Source organism: Chiroxiphia lanceolata, chromosome 1 (assembly GCF_009829145.1).
Source record: "Chiroxiphia lanceolata isolate bChiLan1 chromosome 1, bChiLan1.pri, whole genome shotgun sequence".
Taxonomy (NCBI): Eukaryota; Metazoa; Chordata; class Aves; order Passeriformes; family Pipridae; genus Chiroxiphia; species Chiroxiphia lanceolata.
The window spans coordinates 2,537,114-2,551,454 of NC_045637.1; the positions used below are offsets into that span (position 1 = coordinate 2,537,114).

The window sequence follows — 14,341 nt, forward strand, 5'->3', positions numbered from 1 at the left end:
TCTCCTCGCTGAGTTCCAGACTCCTTCGGAGGTGGGGAAGGCGGTGGGTGGGAGTGGTGCCAGCTCGGTGCCAACGGAGCTCGGAGCTCGCTGTGACAGAGCCCTCGGGTTATCAGGAGGCTTTCGGTGCTCAACCACGGTCAGGAGGCCCTGGAACAGGCTCGAGGGTGATGCCTTAAACTCTGTGTCACATCCAATTTTAGTTTAGCTCTTTCAGTGTGGCACTTTTAGCACCTCTGTACGAGATTTCCAAAAATGTTTAACGTTCCTTGCCGAGAATTCCAACGGACCGAGATTTGAGCAAGGTGAAAAACAGCTTATCTGGAGAAAATGTACTCAGAATAAGACATAACAGGATCACACCATTTGATATAACCAAGTCAAAACTGCTCAGGAGCCTTGAGGCTGTTGCAAGCAGGACAGAGATGATGATGAGGAGGAGGACAGGGATAAAGGGGTGGTTGTTTTGCCATCACTGACTCAAATTTGGGAGGTGTGTCTGAGGGTGGGACAATGGGACAGACAGTTTTGGGGCTGGGTGTAACCAATGAGGTAATGCCTAGATATTGTAATTAGATGGTATTATAAAAATTGTAAAGGCCTGTACTGTGGGTGTGTGCAATACAGTTTGTGCACCAAAGGCACCACAGTTAAAGTGCTGCTTTCTACCTTTCTGTACTTAAAACTGTCCAGAGAATTATTTCTCTGATTTTAGGCAACAAGGGGCAACCCACAGATGAGGCAGAGCCAACACCGGGCCATGTCTGGCTGTGAGAAAGAGAAGCTTCACTGTGGTTTGTTAATTAGGACAAGAGTAATGATGGGAGGAAGAGCCAAGCTCGGTATGTCATGGAGAGAAAGGTCCAAGTCATTGGGACACACCATTGTTTGGGGCACAGAATCACAATCAATTAGGTTGGAAAAGACCCCTGAGATCATTGAGTCCAACCCGTGCCCCAACCCCACCTTGGCACCCAGCCCATGGCACTGAGTGCCACATCCAGGCTCTGCTTCAACATCTCCAAGGATGATGACTCTACCATCTCCCCGAGCAGCCCATTCCAATGTCTAATCCCCCTTTCTGTGAAGAAATTCCTCCTAATGTCCAATCTAAACCTCCTCTGGTGCAGCTTGAGGCTGTATCCTCTCATCCTGTTACTTGTTGAACCCCCCCTGGCTCCCTCCTCCTGTCAGAAAGTCGTGGAGAGTGAGAAGGTACCCCCTGAGCCTCCTCTTCTCCAGACTGAGCCACCCCAGCTCCCTCAGCCTCTCCTCATAGGATTTGTTCTCCCGACCCTTCTCCCGCGCCGTTGCCTTTCCCTGGTCCTTTTACCAGGATGAAGTTCACAGCCTTATCTTCCTATTATGCAAATAAATTCAGCTTTATTGCCTAATTCAGACAGTGAAACCCAGAACAAATCAGGAAGAGCCTTAGTTTAGGCTCTGCACCAAACCAGCTGAATGAACTGTGCAAACTGTAACCCTGGGCCTCAGTTTCCCTTTGGTGTAGCAATTCCCTTCCCTTCCCAAACCTTCCCTTCCCTTCCCAAACCTTCCCTTCCCTTCCCAAACCTTCCCTTCCCAAACCTTCCCAAACCTTCCCAAACCTTCCTTTCCCAAACCTTCCCTTCTCAAACCTTCTCTTCCCAAACCTTCCCAAACCTTCCCTTCCCAAACCTTCCCAAACCTTCCGAAACCTTCCCTTCCCTTTCCATGGAAGCACTCAATGTTCTCTGTGTTCTCAGCTTGTTTGTGTGTGTTCCCCCAGCACGTGTCCCCAGGGATGGTGCTGCATTACTCACACACCTCTCGAATCCTCTGTTTCTCTAATTCCTTTTATTTGCAGGAGTTGGGAACAGTCATGCTCTCCAGGAAAACACAGCCCTCACAAAGCTGGAATCAGCGTCACTCAGCTGTTCCTAAGAAACTCCTGTGACTTGCAGGTGAATTCACCACAGACTGGATCGGAAATGGGAGGTGGGAGTGGTAAGAAAGAAGGGGACAGATCATCCCAGAACACCGGGAGATGAGGTAAATAATTAGGAAACAGTGTAAGAAAGAGGATGATGGACTGGAGATGAGGTAAGAGACCCAGAATCTGGGTCACCGTTGGTACAGAACATTTTAAATGGCCAAGGAAGACTTTGGGATTCAGGGGATCTGTTTCTGGTTGTGGAAACTTGCTCGTTTTGGCAAGAGCAGCGGCCACCACATCAAAGCAGGGACAAGAGAGAGGTGCCTCCAAATCCACTTCCCACAAGTTGAATTGATTTAAGGTCCTCTTTGCTCTTTTCCTGTATCCACACAGAGCCCCACATTCCCTCAAATCTCGGTTGTTTGGGTGCTCCAGGAGGCTCTGTGTGTGCTTGTGGAAAGTTTCATTATCAGGAACTTTAAACCACTATTAAATCATTATATCTTAAATCAGGACCAGGGCAGTGATCAGCAACTGAAATCCATCTGAAATCCAACTCAAATGCAAATTCTGGGGGCTGTTTTAGGCCTTTCACGACAAGAAAGACATTGAGGGGCTTGAGGGTGTCCAGGGAAGGGAACGGAGCTGGGAAGGGTCTGGAGCACCAGGAGCAGCTGAGGGAGCTGGAGGGGCTCAGCCTGGAGAAAAGGAGGCTCAGGGGAGACTCTCTCCAACTCCCTACAGGAGAGTGGAACCAGGTTGGACTCGATCTCTGCTCCCAAGTACCAAGGAATAGGATGAGAGGAAACGGCCTCAAGTCACACCAGGGGAGGCTCAGGTTGGATATTAAGAACAATTTCCTCACTGAAAGGATTTCTCAGCCCTGGCCCAGCTTCCCAGGGCAGTGGGGGAGTCCCCATCCCTGGAGGGATTTAAAAGCCATGTGGATGTGGCACTTGGGGACATGGTTTAGTGGTGGACTGAGGTATTTTTACATTAATGTTTGTATTTGCTGATCTTAAAGGTCTTCTCCAACCTAAACAACTCTATGATTTAAACTATAAACTTCCATGAAAAGCTGTGGCAGAGAGGGGAAAATGTAACTAATTTAATTTTCCAGCCCTTCCCTGTTGTTTTCCTGTCCCCCTCAACAATAAAATCAGCTGGCAAAGGTGGCTGGACACACAAAGGGATGTTTTGTCTCCTGGGAGTGCCAGCAGAACCCTCTAGCAGGGAATAGGGATAACTGGTAACACATTCCCAGAGCCCTGCCTTGCTCATTGTCTGTACTTCCCACCCCCTCAGCCCGGCAGAGCACTCCCACCTTCCAAAGGGAGCCAGCCAGGAATGGTAGGGAGGGAAAAATTCACCTGGAAGGGAAGGAAAGCTGTTCCTGGAGGAGGTGAGAGCAGAACTGGGAATCCTGTGATGTTCAGCTGTGTTTTGAGAGCAACTTTCTGGCCTGACCCTGACCTGGGAGCTCGCTGAGGGGACAAGAAGGGCTCAAGGAGGTGTGTTTGCACCCTCACCAACGTTATCCAGCGGGGAACAGATCACCCAGAAAGTTTAGCTCATTTGGATTAATGAATCCATTGCAAATTCCTCGGGAAGTCTCTCTCTCACCTTTCCAAATGCTGCTGGAATTTGCCAGTGTGTGAGACCAACTTTTAACTGTTTCTCTTGACAGCTGCCAGCCCTGGAATGGGATAAATTCCTCGGCTCTGCTGGAAGATTGATGGAGAGGGATTTATGCTGCTGATGGTTACAGGCACATTTGTGAGTGTTGAGGTGTTTGGGGGGGGGTTGCCCCTTCTCACGTCTTCCATCTTATTTGAATTTTTTAAAATCTTGTTTATGTGTTATCTCCTCCAAAATGACACCTGGGGAGGTCACTCTCCCTTCCCACACCACCACTCACAGTTGAGGCTCTCACAGGTCACGCTGACACCTGATTCCTGGAATCATGGAATCAGAGTTTGGGTTGGAAGGGACGTTAAAGATCACCCAGTTCCAACCCCTGTGAGATGGGCAGGGACACCTCCCACTAGAGCAGGTTACTCAGACACCAAGCCAGGCATCAGCAACTGGAAAATCACATTTCTAGGCACATATTTTCCCTTGCTGCCAGGTCCTGCTCCTCTGGAATGACATCTTTGGGAAGGTCCTCGTGTGCAGCTCCAGGCTCCAGCATCTTGTGTCACTGTGTTTCCCATCACCCATCAACACAGGAACCTTTACAGGGCTGGCAGGAATAACATTTCTAATATTTTTATATTATATTTCACAATTATATTATATATTTATATTTTTATTGTTACATTTTTAATAATTTTAGTTTTCTATATTTTCTATATTTCTATATTTTCTATATTTTATATTTTCTATATTTCTATATTTTCTAAATTTAGTTTTCTATATTTCTATATTTTTCTATATTTCTATATTAGTTTTCTATATTTCTTTAATTTCTATATGTCTATTTTATTATTAAACTGTTAGTATATTTTATTGTTATGTTTTATATAATATATTTTATTGTTACATTATACATATATTTTTTTATATCAGCTCCAAACCCTGAGCTAACAGGTCTTACCCCAGGGAAGCACTACAATTGCACAGGAACTGAGTTTTACCTCTCCTGACTATATTGAGAGGCCGAGGAAAAAAAAAGCAACCACCAGACCAACCAACCAACCAAAAAAAACCCAGTCAAACAAAACAAAACAAACAAAAAAACCCCCCAAAACAAAACCAAAAATAAACCACAAGAAAAACAGTTCTTAACTTAAAAACTTCAGCTAAATATTTAAAACTTCAGGTGATGATCTGAGACCTTGAGGCCTAAAAATCCTTGGGCTGAAAAAAAAAAAAAACCACCCTCAGTGATTTTAAAAGTGTTCTAGTCCTGACTTTTTTTTTTTTTATTTTAATTATTGGCTCAAGGACTGGGGAGATTTCATGGTAAGGGAAAATCTGAACTCTTTCAAGATTTCAGCTGCAAAAGCAGCTTCCCTGGAGCACCGGGACACCCAGAACGTGTTTGGCCACCCATGAGGATCCTGAATGGGGTGACACTAAAACCGGCAGGCGATTGCTCGATTGCTCCCGGTGCAGGGAAGGAAAAGCTGCCGCCGTTTGAAATGCTAATTTTATGGGGTTTAAAAGCCCATTTCGCTTCTCTTCCTCCTCCTCCTCCTCCTCCTCCATCTCCTTCACTCTCGCTGCTCCTCCGGCGGAGGTGCCAAAACCTCCTCCGTCAATTTGTGAGAACTTTCTGCTTGAAAACTGGAGCAGAGAATCACCCACGGGTCCCGCCTGGCACGAAAATACCGGAGGCAGAGGCACCGATTCCAAACGACTCGAGGAGTTTCCCCGTGTCAGGGGAAAAGAAATGGGAACGTGGAACCGACTGCACCAAAATCCCTCCGGGAGGAAACACCTGTCCAACATCTTCTGACCATGAACAGGGATATTGCTCGTTATAAAGACATTTTCCCATTTGTTTCTAGTGCCTTTTTATTCTTAATTTGATCCTTTTGCTCCTTGCCTGGGACTTGAAATATTCCCAGATCTGTTTTGGTTTTTTGTTTGTTTGTTTGTTTTTGGTTTGGTTTCGTTTGGTTTCGTTTGGTTTTTTTTTTTCCAGTGAAACAAAACTCAACAGAGCAAACTCTCCTCTAGACATTCCCACTTGCTTGGAATGAGGGATTATAAGACAAAGTTAAATTTCCAAAGCAAAAGAGAAGTTTTCAACCCGTGTGGCACAAGTCAAGTGGCTTAAAATGATGATCTAAGTGTAGTTTAAAACCTCACGTACTATATAGGAATTAAATTCACTCCTCTGCTGGATTCTTATACTTTTTGTATGAACTACTTTCCTGAATTTGCAGAGTTTTGCCAAGGGTGTTTTCTGGGCTGTTGGGAACCAAACTGAAATCCACCCACCCTTCTACACGGAATTCCAAACTCTGTTCCCTCCTGGGTGCTCCCAAAACCTGACAGAGATGTATTAACTCTTTCTCCATCCTATATCCCACCCTGGGCAGGGGAATAAAACCCTTAATATCTCATAAACGACAGCAGGAAGCCCCAAAATCCTACTTCTCTCTGCTTTTCTGAGCACAATTTGCATATTTAAATAGCCTCCTTCCACATGGAACCAGTAGAGCTTCATGTTCTCTCATTTTTCCCCCACCAGCCCCCTGAAGTCACAAATAAAATCAGGCTTTGCTGTTCAAACCCCAGGGGAAGGAGAGCCCGTTGCCCTAGAAGTTAACAGCCCAAATAATAACCTAAATTGCATTTAATTAATCAGCCACACACCCTAAAGCCATGACCCTTCCGAGGTAGTTTGGCTGTTTTTTACTTTAGTACCTCTGAGGAACTGAGCAGAATCCAAAAAGTCTTTTGTTATTCTCCAGTTTTAGCATTTGGTGTTCAGAGAAAATCTTGGACAGTTGATTCATCTGAAAGAGGAATTTTTGTCTTTTTCCTTTTTATTTATTTTTTTATGATTTTTTTTTTTCGTGGCACATGTCCACACTCCATTTTAAGGCACAGTTTAGACAGTGAGATAAATCCTAACTCAAAATTTTCCAGGGATGTTTTTGGATGACCTCAAAGGAAGAACTGCCCTGATTCTCATATAGAATGAGTCACAAAATCATGGAATGGCCTGGGTTGGAAAGGACCTGAAAGATTATGGAATTCCAACCCCTGCCATGGGCAGGGACACTTTCCACTATTCCAGTGCTCCAAACACCATCCAACCTGGCCTGGAACACTTCCAGGATGGGGCAGCCACAGCTTCTCTGGAAAACATGATCCAGGGCCTCCCCACCCTCCCAGGGAACAATTCCTTCCCCATATCCCATCTAACCCTGTCCTCTGGCAGTGGGAAGCCATTCTCCCTTGTCCTGTCACTCCACTCCTTCTCCAAAGTCCCTCTCCAGCTCTCTTGGGGCTGGAAGGGGCTGGAAGGGGCTCTCAGGTCTCCCTGGAGCCTTCTCTTCTCCAAGCTGAACAATCCCAGCCCCTCTCCAGAGCAGAGGGGCTCCAACTCCAGGTCACATTTGCACTGGATAAGTCACATCATGTTCATCAGTTGAACAAGGGCCTCATGCTCTTCAAAATATCCCAACAGCTCCAACTTTAGGGCAGGCAGGGATGGACCTGTAGCTCTAAGCTCAGCTTTTGGCAAGGCTGAGTGCTCAGCTGAGCTCTTAGGAACAGCTGGACTTCTCTGTGGAGGGTCAGCTCCCAGGTCATGGGCGGCTTCCCGAGGATCCTTGGGGCAGAACTTTTCAGCAATAAAGACTTCAGTTATCCCAGGATCCTTCTGAAGTCCACAGGGATAGTAGGTGCCACTCAGACTTCAGGTGCCACGAGGTCAACCTTGACCTCACCTGCTCAGCTGGGATGAGAAAAGCTGAGCCTAATCCTGCTGTCAGAGGCTCTGGGTGGCAGCTGCTGTGTCCCACTGATGGAAGGACTGTGGGATACATTTGCAGAGGACACCAATTTGGAGGGGAGTGTTGATCTCCTGGAAGGCAGGAGGGCTCTGCAGAGGGACCTGGACAGGCTGGATCCATGGGCTGATTCCAATGGGATGAGGTTCAACAAGGCCAAGTGCCGGGTCCTGCACTTTGGCCACAACAACCCCCGGCAGCTCCAGGCTGGGACAGAGTGACTGAAGAGCAGCCAGGCAGGAAGGGAGCTGGGAGTGTGGATGGACAGGAAGCTGAACAGGAGCCAGAGTGTGCCCAGGTGGGCAAGAAGGTCAGTGGACCCTGGCCTGGATCAGGAAGAGTGTGGCCAACAGGTCCAGGGAAGTGATTCTTCCCCTGAGCTCAGCACTGGTGAGGCCACACCTGGAGTGCTGTGTCCAGTTCTGGGCCCCTCAGTTCAGGAAGGACATGGAGGGGCTGGAGCAGGTGCAGAGAAGAGCAACGAGGCTGGGGAAGGGGCTGGAGCACAAGTGCTGTGAGGAGAGGCTGAGGGAGCTGGGGGGGCTCAGCCTGGAGAGAAGGAGGCTCAGGGGAGACCTCCTCACTCCCTGACAGGAGGGGGGAGCCGGGGGTGGGTCGGGCTCTGCTCCCAGGCAACCAGCAGTAGGACAAGAGGGCTCGGTCTCAAGCTGTACCAGGGGAGGTTTAGTTTGGATATTGGGAAGAAGTTCTCTCCAGAGAGAGTGATCAGCCATTGGAATGGGCTGCCCAGGAAGTGGTGTATTCTCTCTCTCTGGATGTGTTTAAGGTGAGACTGGATGTGGCACCAGTGCCATGGGCTGGGAACCATGGTGGGATTGGATCAAGGGTTGGACTGGATGATCTCGGAGGTCCCTTCCAACCCATCTAATTCAATGATTCTATGATTCTATAATATCTTAATGCTGGTATGGGTGGTTTTCATGCCACTCTGGGCTCTGCACTAAAGTGTTTGTCACCTTTACAGCCCCACAGGAGCTCTGTGTTCCTGGCACGGTGCTGCTCCACCTCCGAGAGCTCTGCACTGCAGCACAAACCTGCCTTAATGCCTTTAAACCTGGAGTAGTTGAGGCAGGATTATTGCTCCCAGGGCATGCAAATAATAATCCTTTCTTTCCCTCATCTCGTAGCTGCCATGTAATTTAGGAAATTAATCTTCAGGGCTGGTAAAGTCTTTTGTTCTCTGCCTCTGCCACAAAGAGCTCTGGCTGTCAGATCCCAGAGTGCTTTCCAAAGGATTCCAGAGGACTTTTCCCGATTTTCTGAGGGTTGAAACTGAGACGTGAGGATAAAAATTGCCTTGTCCTCGTGCCAGACATTGGCAGAGCGAGGGACAAAGCAGACTAGTCCATGTATTAAAAGAAGTTTGAGCAGTCTGGCCTAGTGGAAGGTGTCCCTGTCCATGGCAGAGGGGCTGGAATTAGGGGATATTTCAAGTCCCTTCCAACCTAAAACATTCTATGATCCTATGAAAAAGAAATCAACAGCAAAAGCACTCCATGGGAATGAAAACTGTGACAGAAAAACAGCCATAAATCTAAATTTCCTGGGCTTCAGGGGTTTTTTTTGTGTGTATGTGTGTGTGTGTTTGGTTGCTTGGGGATGTGTATTTTGGTTTGGGGCTTATTTTTGGTTTGTTTGTTTGTTTTTTTTGGGGGGAGGGGAGTTTAGGTTTTTTGGGGGGTTTTTTTGGTTAACTGGTTGGTTGACTGTGGGGGTTTCTTGGGGTTTTTTTTGTGTTTCTTTTTTTGTTGTTGTTCTGGGTTTTTTTGTTGTTTTTTTTTATTATTGTTTTTTGAATTTTGGGGGAGGGTTGTTTTGGGGGTTTTCTTTGTTTGATTGGGTTGAGTTGGGTTTTTTTTAGTGTTTTATTTTGGGGTTTTTGAGGGTTTGTCTGTTTGTTTTGTGGGGTTTGCTTGCGTGTTTTTGTTGTTTTGGTTTAGGTTTTTTTGCTCGTTTGTTTTGTGGGTTTTGCTTGTGGTTTTTTGGGTTTATTTGATTTTTTTTTGTTGTTGTTTGTTTGTTTTGGTTTGTTTTGTTTTTGTTTGTTTTGGTTTTTTTCCGCAGGAAAGAATTTTAAGCTCCTGCTGAGAGATTCCCATCCTTTTATCTGTCTGATCTTTCTCCTGCATCTCTTGGGCAGTGAGACACAGCTCCGGTGCTGTGCGGTCAGGGGGGATGTGTGTGGATCGATCCCTGTATGTGGATCGATCCCTGCGTGTGAATCGATCCCTGTGTGTGGATCGATCCCTGCCAGCCCTCCTGGTGGGAAAGGCGGGGAGAGGCGCTCACAAGGACGGGGGAGAAGGGCGGCAGCAGCAAATCAGGACTGAAAAAATTCAGAGAAAAAAGGCAGAAACCACTGGAATAAAAGGAATAAAATCCGAACTGAAGGGCACTGACAGTGCCGTGTTTGTGGGGGATTCGGGAAAAGGTGGTTCTTGGGATCTGCCAGGAGCTGATTGATGGATGTGGGGACATGAAGAGGGTGAGAGGAGGGAACTGAGTGTGTGCTGGGGGCTGGCGAGGCGCTGCCAGGGCGGCCGCCCCCGCTCCTGCCGCCCACCCGGCGCAATTATTCATCCCGCTCCTGCCCTCGCAGTTCCCCGGGAGCACGGGGCAGCTTTAACCCTTCCTTAGGGCAGGCTTAACCCTTCTTCGGGGCTGGTTTAACCCTTCTTCGGGACAGGTTTAACTCTTCTCTGAGCCAAATTCAGGGAAACTCGGCAGCTTTTGGCACGGAGGGTTGAGTCAAAGCTGTTCCAGCCAGGAGGGCACCAAGTCGTTGGGAGGAGGAGGAGGAGGGAAATAAGCTGCTCCCACCCCCTCTGTGATGCTCTCGGGGAGTTTCTTTATGTCCTGCAGTGTGAACATGGGGCCTGACTGACACCAGTGGGGCCCTTTTCTTTGTTTTCCCACGGCTGGACCGGGCTCCAAAGGAATTTCATTGTGGTTGCCACCTTATGCTGGACTTTTAGAGGTGAGTAAGCCCAGATGTCACTGGCACCTCCAAGAGAACATCTGGCAGGGCACATCTGAGCTAAAACTTCTTCCCCTCTCTGACTGAACAAAAATCACAGGATCGTAAATTCACAGAATGGTTTGGGTTGGAAGGGACCTTAAAAATCATGTAGTTCCAACCCCCCTGCCATGGCCAGGGACACCTTCCACTAGCCCAGGTTGCTCCAAGTCCCGTCCAACCTGGCCTTGGACACTTCCAGGGATGGGGCAGCCACAGCTTCTCTGGGAAACCTGTGCCAGGGCCTCACTACCCTCACAGGGAAGAGTTTCTTCCCAATATCCCATCTAATCTTGCCCTCTGTCAGTGGGAAACCATTCCCTCTTGTCCTGACACTCCATGTCCTTGTTCAAAGTCCCTCTCCAGCTCTCCTGGAGTCCCTTTAGGCACTGGAAGGGAGAGCTTAGGGTGTCCCTGGAGCCTGCTCTTCTCCAGGCTGAACAATCCCAGCTCTCTCTATTTTCATAAATAGATCTATTATGTCCAAACCACCTCCAAGGAATAGTTCCTGGCCCTGTTATCCCCTGAACTGTGCCTGGGCATTGTCTGGAGGACACAGGATGACACATTTAAACACTGTGGACGGGCACTGAGCATCAGACAAGCCCCGGCACTGCCTTTATTCCCATTTCCAGCACACCTGTTAAACCAGGACTGTGGAACCAGGTCAGAACGTTGTTCAGCAGAGATGCTGGAATGCTGAGCCTGTGCCATCCTGCTGCTCCCTGAGCCACCCTGCTGCTTCCTGAACCACCCTGCTGCTTCCTGTGCCATCCTACTGCTCTCTCTGTCATCCTGCTGCTCCCTGAGCCACCCTGCTGCTCCCTGTGCCATCCCACTGCTCTCTGTGCCACCCTGCTTCTCCGTGTGCCACCCTGCTGCTCGCTGTGCAACTCTCGTGCTCTCTGTGCCACTCCGCTTCTCCCTGTGCCATCTGGCTCCTCCCTGTGCCACCCTGTTGCTCCCTGTGCCACCTTACTGTTTTTTGTGCCATCCTTCTGCTCTCTGTGCCATCTGGCTGCTCCCTGAGTCACCCTGCTGCTCCCTGAGCCACCCTGCTACTCCCTGTGCCATCCTGAAGTTCCCTGTGCCATCCTGCTTCTCCCTGTGCCACTCTCCTGCTCCCTGTATTGTCTTGCTGCTCTCTGTGCCACCCTGCTGCTCCCTGTGCCATCCTGCTGCTCTCTGTGCCATCGTACTGTTCCTTGTGCCACTCTGCTGCTCTCTGTGCCATCCTACTGCTCCCTGTGCCACTCTCCTGCTCCCTGTGCCACCCTGCTGCTCACTGTGCCATTCTACTGCTCCCTGTGCCATCTTATTGCTCTCTGTGCCACCTTGCTGCTCCCTGTGCCACCCTCTGCTCCCTGTGCCACCCTCTGCTCCCTGTGCCACCCTGCTTCTCTCTGCCTCAGGTTCAGTGTCTCTGCTCTGGCATTTCCTCCTGCCCTCGGGCTCCAGCCTCCTTCCAGGGGTGGGTTGATGAGGTCAGACCCACCAACAGGAGTTATCCCAGCCAGGGTGTGCAAACTCCTGGGAAACCTGAGGGCAACACCCAGGATGTGGTTTTACAACTGCCCAAGATCCATTTCCAGGGCAAAATGAGGCCCAAGACAGAGCAAATGGGAGAGAATTGAATCCTGCACATGGGCCACAAAGGGAGTTCTGACCTACTTTGATCCAATTTGGGGGCCGGGAGGCCTAATTTAGATGCAGGCAAAGGCAGTCAGGAGTAAAAGGCTAATTTTAGTTGGCACATCCTTGGGCCACAAGATGCTGCCTGAGGGGATCAGGTCTGAAAAAGTCCCTCCTGGATGAGCAGCTGTTCCATTTGTGGGGTTGTGTTTGGGTGGTGGCTCTTGGCAGAGGCATTTTCCCATCAGGACATGGTGTCTCTTCAAGGCTAAAGAAGGTGATGATGTTTTTGACTCATTATTCACATCCTGAGCAGGGAATTCATCTCCTGGAAGTGCTGCAGGATCTGAAAACTTGATGTCCAGAGCACCACCAGAATGAAAGGCAGAAAGAAGAGTCTCTGCCCTGCTATGGGGAAGAGATTGGATGGTGACCTTGAGAAACTGGGAGTCAAAGCTTTGCTTCTCACTTTTTTTTATTTTGAAAACTAGTAACTCGTGTTTTGTTTTGTCTCTGCTGTTTGCCTGAAGGTCTCCATGGATCAGGAATTAGTCAGAAAGGGTCAGAGAAGCAAAGATAAAGCACAGTTACTCAGTTTAGAACTCTTTGGGGTATCTGCACGTTGAATACTTTAATTTTAAAAAGGTAAGAGTGGGAAGGTTCAGGAAAGGGCACTAAGATTCATCAAAGATCGTGGAATTGGAGAATATCCCGAGCTGGAAGGGACCCACAAGGATGTCATTGACTCATTTAGGTTGGAAAGGACCTCCAAGGTCATTGAGTCCAAGCTTTGACCCATCACCACCTCATCAACCCACCCAGAGCACTGAGTGCCACATCCAGTCATTCCTTGGACACCTCCAGGGGTGAATCATCAAGCCCAACTCCCAAAACGCTGCTGAAGCCCGGGATTGAACCAGGGACCTTTAGATCTTCAGTCTAACGCTCTCCCAGCTGAGCTACTTCAGCCCTGAAGTGAGGATCCCTTTCCCTGTGACGAACAGGCAGACCCACCAGGACAGCCTGGAAAAAGGCACTTTTTAGGGAGAGAGCTTGTTTCAAGGTCTGTTGTGATTCAGACTAAAATGAACTCTTTTGATAAGGTGTTATTTCTTGTGCCAAATAACAGGTTTGATTTCCTGCACAGCCAAATACCTGTGGGTCGACCTTCCTACATCTTCTCAGGGCAGTCCAGGACACAGGACTGGGAAAAAACAGCTGAAGGAACTAAAGAAAAACCCCTTTCTATCACTATTTTTGCTGATGCCTTTGAATTAAAAACCATGTCCCTGTTTCACAGACTCAGACTGGTTGAGGTCAGAAGGGATCTCATGGAGACCAAAGCCCTGCTCAGGCAGAAACACCTCCAGCCAGTTGTCCAGGATCACATCCAGGTGGCTTTCAAATATGACAAAGAATGGGAACTCCACCTCTCAGGGCAACCAGTCCCAGCTTTCTCATCCCCTCCTCATTGGAGAGATGCTCCAGCCCCTTCATCCTCCTCCCGACCCATTGCTGGCCTCTCTCCTGCCTGTCCATGTCTCTGTTGTACTGGAATCCCAGCCCTGGGCACCCAAAAGGGCAGGAAAACCCTGCTGAAGCCCGGGATTGAACCAGGGACCTTTAGATCTTCAGTCTAACGCTCTCCCAGCTGAGCTACTTCAGCCCTGCTGGGGCTGCTATTGGCACAAACCCCACTGGAACAGGAAGAGCTTTCAGCTTTTTGTGGCTCCAACTGGCTCAGGGGACACTTGGCTCTTGTTCCGTCCCTGGGGACCACTGAGGGGTCCCTGGGGACCACCTTCTCAAACAGCACCAGGCACTCAGGGAAATCAAATGTGTCCATTTAGATCAGGCTGATGGTCCTTCTAGTGCAGTTCCCTGCCTGTGGAAAAGGCCCAGGGAGATGTTCCACAGGAGATGACAGGAGTGTGGCTGAGGTTCATCCCCTTTGTGCCATATTGAAGGAGTTGGAAGGGACATGTCCTGTTCTGTCTGTTCAGATCTGTCTTTGGATGCTTAAACCATGGAATGGTTTGGGTTGGAAGGGACCTGAAAGATCATGGAATTCCAACCCTCTGCCGTGGGCAGGGATACCTTCCACTATCCCAAGGTTTGCTCCAAGCCCTGTCCAACCTGGCCTTGGACACTTCCAGGGATGGGGCAGCCACAGTTTCTGTGGGAAACCTGTGTCAGGGCCTCCCCATCCTCACAGGGAAGAATTTCTTCCTAATATCCCATCCAATCTTGCCCTCTGGCAGTGGGAAACCATTCCCCCTTGTCCTG

The 14,341-nt window shown here is 48.9% G+C and overlaps 1 long non-coding RNA gene and 2 other non-coding genes across 4 annotated transcripts; 1 reads left to right on the forward strand and 2 right to left on the reverse strand.

The window, feature by feature from the left end:
• Positions 1–10,951: 10,951 nt before the first annotated feature.
• On the forward strand, positions 10,952–13,376 carry LOC116794454. Of its 2 annotated transcripts, none has more exons than XR_004359808.1 (3): positions 10,952–11,089; positions 12,586–13,118; positions 13,203–13,376. It is a non-coding gene; the product is annotated as an uncharacterized LOC116794454 (long non-coding RNA). The 2 variants fall into 2 exon arrangements; XR_004359806.1 differs by having other exon boundaries at positions 12,810–13,118.
• On the reverse strand, positions 12,952–13,024 carry TRNAF-GAA. Its single transcript has one exon. It is a non-coding gene; the product is annotated as a tRNA-Phe (tRNA).
• Positions 13,377–13,648: 272 nt separating the features above from the next.
• On the reverse strand, positions 13,649–13,721 carry TRNAF-GAA. The gene has a single exon. It is a non-coding gene; the product is annotated as a tRNA-Phe (tRNA).
• Between the last annotated feature and the right edge of the window lie 620 nt (positions 13,722–14,341).